This window comes from Parus major, chromosome 2 (assembly GCF_001522545.3).
Source record: "Parus major isolate Abel chromosome 2, Parus_major1.1, whole genome shotgun sequence".
NCBI lineage: Eukaryota > Metazoa > Chordata > Aves > Passeriformes > Paridae > Parus > Parus major.
Genome location: NC_031769.1, coordinates 2,453,415 through 2,458,634, shown reverse-complemented (window position 1 = coordinate 2,458,634; position 5,220 = coordinate 2,453,415). Strand labels below are relative to the sequence as shown.

Sequence of the window (5,220 nt, the reverse complement as noted above, 5' to 3'; positions counted from 1 at the left end):
AATAATAATAATAATAATAATAATAATAATAATAATAATAATACCACCAGAGCTGGGGCTCTCGCCTGCAGCAGTGACCTATTTTATCGGCCGGTGGAGTTTTTTTTGGGGGGGTTAGCTGGAGTTGTGGAGGGCAGGCCTGAGCTGGGAAGATCCACGGGAAATCCCCCTGGGATGTGCCGTGACCTCGGGATCGCGGTTCCCGGTACCTCGGAGCCTCCCCCATCCCTAAAAGTGCGGGGTTGTGGCTGCCCCAGCGCTGGCTCCGTGCCCGTCCTAACGCCCCGGGAAGCGGCCGAGTGGATTTTTGGAAAGGGGAAGAAAGTGCAAGCTTGGAAAAATAAGGGAAGGATGATGGATGGGATGGTGGGATGGGCTCGGCACCCCCGACCGCGATACTGGGGTTAAACTGGTCGGGATTGGGTTTGGGGTCACGCTGAGCAGTCACACTCGGCCTGTGAAATTCCTTCTGGCGTGAAATCCCGGCTGAAACCTCCCCTGCATCCCTTCCCTTCCCAGAGGAGATGCTGAGGGAGCGGGGGAAGGCACCCCGGGGTGTTTTGGGGAGCGTCTCATGCCCTGAGGTGGAGATGGAGATACCCAGAGCCCACCCAAGCGAGCAGCCCCGCCAGCAAGACGGGGAAAAGTTGGGAATTCAACCTTCCTTCCACACCCTGCCTCGGCAAGAACCAGAGGAAGATTTGCTTTACAAAGCAAAATTCCTCCTTGGAAAGACACTAAGGGATTTATTATTTTTTAATTTATTTTTTTTTTCTTTTCCCTTGGATGTGTGGTGAAATCTTGCTGGGTGCAAACATTCTGCCTCCAAGTGCAGTTTCCCTGAGGATGCTGGCTGGGCTCAGCACCGCTCCGGGGGATTTTCCCAGGGTGGCCGGAGGGTCCCCTTTGCCACCTGGGCTTGGAATGACTTGGAATGACGGCGGAGCTTTGTTCTCCCCGGAAGGAATTAACGGAGCGTTGGGTTATCAGCAGGCGAGATAAGCGGCCCTGTGTTCCTGTCTCGCATCTGGAGCAGAGACATTGTCACCCCCCTCCACAAAAATAACCCGCTGCCGCCTTTGGAGACGGATCATTTGGAAAAGGGAAGGAGAAAAACGGGAGGTCGGTTCCCCTCGAGTTGATTAAATATTGGTTATTTTTAAGATGCAGATTTTTCTGCTGGAGGAAAAATAAGAGGGGGGAGGGTGGGGGTGGGAAAAAAAAACCCCAAACCTTTTGCGGATGAACTGAATGTGTCAAAATGTCAGAGGGTCTTTGAAGGTTTTGGGGGAATTGCTGATTTTCCCGTTCTCCCTCCAGCTGGAGGAGAAAACTGAGGGCTCTCCCACACTGCTGCATTTGTGCCTTTAAACAGGGGACCTGGTGATGGCCATGACAAAGTGACTCTCCAGGAAGAGCAAGGGATGAAGTTTTTAATTTGCTGCCACTTTTACCTGGACCCAAAAATGTGGATATCCAGATCCTCTGTGTGGTTTGCATCCTAGATGTCCCCTGACATCCATGGGTCCCTGTAAAACTGGGGGAGTGGATGTTGGTGGGCAGGATGAGCTCAGGGTCAGGCTCTGTGACTCCTGCCCCTGATTTTTTCCTCATTTTGAGGGGAAATGTGTTGTTGGAGTGATTTGTGCAGTGCAGGGATGGCCCCATTGGGTTTCCTGCATGGGAGGACTTGTCCCCGTGTCCTCTGGGGCTGCTGTCCCCTCATCCACCTCTCCTAATGATGAAAACTGGGATGCCTTTGGATATGGGGAAAGACTGGCCATGGTGGCACAGATGTGATGGGTAGAAGATTTAATTACAATAAACTGTCGTTTTTTATTATTATTTTTATGATTACATCTTTTGCCTGGAGCCAGGGCTGCTGACACCCTGTCTGAGTTAAAGCCCTGCTCCCCGAGCTTCTGGGAAAATTGTGATAAGGATAAAAATAATGAATGTTCATAAAAATGCTGAAAGTGTTAGTGGTGCATCCAGATCCTTGATCTGGGAAGCTGGATCTAAAGGAAGATGGCCCATGGCAGGGAAGTTAGAAGTAGAAAATCTTTAGGGTCCCATCCCGCCCAAACAATTCCATGGCTGGATTAGAGGAGTATGGCTGGTGCTTCCCAAAAAGCCCCAGTCAAGGCTGTGTTTAGGATGGGGACCATCCCTGGGGTCAGAGCCAGGGCTTGGAGAGAATGCTCTGGGATGGAAAATCCTGCCCAGGATGTTGGGACAGCTTCAGTCTTGGATCTCTCTGGCAAGCTTGTGGTTGGGTCAGGAAATGGGTTTAGGGTTTACTGAGAGCTGAGTGTGGGACAAACCCTGGAGGTGCCACATCCCACCGCGCTGTTGATCCACCTGGAAGGTTGTGGTGGTTGCCCCAGGGATGGGCACTGTGGTGCCAGGCAGGGGATGGTGCCCTTTGATAGAAACCTCATTCAACAGCACTTGGGAGGAGGCTCCCTCCATCCCTCCATCCCTCCATCCCTCCATCCCTCCATCCCTCCATCCCTCCATCCCTCCATCCCTCCATCCCTCCATCCCTCCATCCCTCCATCCNATCCCTCCATCCCTCCATCCCTCCATCCCTCCATCCCTCCATCCCTCCATCCCTCCATCCCTCCATCCCTCCATCCCTCCATCCCTCCCTGGATCCTGGCCCTTCCCAGCCTGGCTGCACATGGCAGTGGGGTGGTTTGGGGTTGTGATGCCTTCAGGCTCTGCACAAGTGATGTGGTGGCTGCTCTGCTGCACCCATCCCTCCTCCTCCACCCATCCCTGCTCCTCCACCCATCCCTGCTCCTGCACCCGTCCCTGCTCCCAGCCCTGAATTTGGGGTTCGTGGGAGGGATCCTGTGAGCGATGGGGGGCTCTGATGGCTCCTCCTCAGCCTCGTTCAGCGCTCTGGGCTGGGCAGTGGTCTGGAGCTGGCCCCTGGCGCAGCCGCTTGGCCGACAGCCCGGCTGGGGAGGTCAGCCTTGGGTTTTGTCCTCGTTTCCTCCCTCAATTTTCCCTCTGCTTGTTTTTCTCGGGCAGGGGAGAGAGGGGAACAGTGGCTTTGTGTGTGTGTGCGTGTCCCCCGGGCTCTTCCACCCCAGCAGTGACTCTGTGGGCAGTCCTGCATCCCGCAGGTGGATGGCAGCATCCCGTCCCACCCCATCCCATCCCATCCCGCCTGCTCCCGTACCAGCGCTGTGGCTCGGGGACATCCCCCTCAGCCGGGTGTCGCTGGCTGTGCCAGGCCCCCATGGCCTGGCTGTCCTGGCTGCCCTCAGCGTTTGCCAGGGCCGTGCCAGCTCTGCTGAAATCCATCAGCATCCCTTCGGGATTTAACCCTGAACCTGGCTTTGTGCCCCTCTGGAATCACCTGCAGAGCTTTTGCACCACGTGTTGGGCCTGACTGAGCTGCACCCCTTTCAGCCCTGACCGAGGGGACAGGGACACACAGAAAGCTGCATCCATCCAGATTTTGGTGCCTCTGCTCTTTTGGAGGGGTTGGGATTTGTCCTGGGATGAAAATAATGTGGTGTTGCTGAAGCCACTGTATTTTTGCAGCAGAGGCTGTGTCTGAGCAGGGGACGGTGCTCGACTTCCCACGTGTCAGGATGGACTCCCAGGGCTTGGCACTGCCCTCACTGTCACCCCTGGTGGGACAGAGGGACAGTGTCCTCGATGTCATCACAGTGGTGGCATCCCCCAGGATGAGCATCACCTTACTGGGACAGTTTGGGGATGTGGGGATCCATCCTAGGAAGTGTCACTGTGGCCTTGCAGCTGCATGTGCAGAAGGAAAGGAGAAAAGCACCCTGGCAGGGTTTAAAAAAATGTAAAAATATGAGCCAAATAAAAAACCACGAAGCCATTAACCCTCTGTGGGCTGTGCTGTTGGGAAGGCAGTGCCTGCTCCCTGTGGATGAAGCTTTGTGTTGCTCATCCCCTCATTCTGCTCCTCTCCCCACACTGCTGGTGGCCATGGAGCTTCCAAAAAAACCCCAAATTAACATTTTCCCCTTTGCAAATGTGCCCTCTTGGTTGCAGGGAGACAAAGATGGGGGCAAGACTTGTCCCTGTTCCTTTGCACTGCTGTGCCTGGTGCTGCTACCAACTTCCTGGGAAAAGCATCCCTGAGCCAAAGCCTGTAAACCCTGGATATCATTAAAAAAAATTAGGAACAACCAAAAGAAAGGGGGGGAAAAAAAAAGCCTGGGAAACATCTGATTGTCCCACAGCTGGGTTAATACTCTTCTTCACCCAGCAGAGACTGGGAGATGTTTTTTGGGGTGTCCAACACCCCGGGATGAGACGGGCTCAGGGGGCATCACTGAACCCCTTCCCCGCGCCTGCTCTGGCTGTAGCTGCACATGGCTTTGCTTTGGGCACCCTGGGACGAGACAGAGAGGGAAATCAGCACTTGGGACGGTGTCAGCAGCATCCCTGAGGCCCGGGGAGCGGGGCCGGTGGCCGCACATCCCGGCGGGCAGGATGCCGCCGGTGCGCGCTCGGGACCGTGCGGGCCGGCGCCTCGCCAGGCGGGGCTGCGCCCGGGCTATTGTTTTCCCTTCCTGCTTGTTTTTCCGGACAACCCTCTCCTAATTAAATAGAAACACCCGTCGGAGGAGCGAGCAGACCCCACCCCCGGCGCGGTCCCGTGCCGAAAGCACCCACGGAGCGCTCCCCGGGGAGGGAGGGGACGGCAGAGGTGAAGGTAGGCCGGGGGTGGGAGCTTTGGGATGGGCTGGATTCCCTCTGCCAGGTTTCCACGCACCAGAAATGGTTGGTTTGGAGATGGGATGAGCACGGTCCAGGCAGAGCTGCTCGTCCTGGGGCGGCTTCGTCTCGGTGTGTCCTGGTTTGGGGAGCTGCGGGAAGACGCGAGCGTCACATCATTCAAAAAAAAAATCAAAAAAAAATCTTCTAATGGCCTCAAAACTAGGGAGAAAAGGCTGAAGGTTTCATGAGAGGGTGTGGAAGGCAGAGGGCAAGTTGTAGGAGGCCGAGGATTAAAACCGAAAGCGCGAATGTTTGGGATTTGTAACGATGCCCCTTTGTGTCATCCGAACTAATCTGTAAAAATGGGGGTTTAATGTTATTTCTTTCTTTAGCAAAAGTCAAGTTTTGACATTAAATAGTTCCAGCCCAGCTCTTTTGTCCTGAAGTGCAGCAATGTCCAAATTGAGAAGAGGGCATGGGGGACTTCTTTTTTTTTTTTTTTTTTTT

The 5,220-nt window shown here is 54.7% G+C and overlaps 1 protein-coding gene across 2 annotated transcripts in view; it reads left to right on the top strand.

Annotated features, from left to right (window-relative positions):
* ZBTB47 (zinc finger and BTB domain containing 47) overlaps positions 1-5,220 on the top strand; it is a 21,567-nt gene that overhangs the window by 1,009 nt on the left and 15,338 nt on the right. Inside the window, exon 1 of one of the 2 annotated variants that reach the window (XM_015619919.3) lies at positions 4,632-4,708. The exons of the other annotated variant lie outside the window; for it this stretch is intronic. The gene's annotated coding sequence lies outside the window, so the exon portion shown is untranslated. Of the gene's footprint in view, positions 1-4,631; positions 4,709-5,220 lie in introns of those variants that run through there. 2 annotated transcript variants of the gene reach the window in all.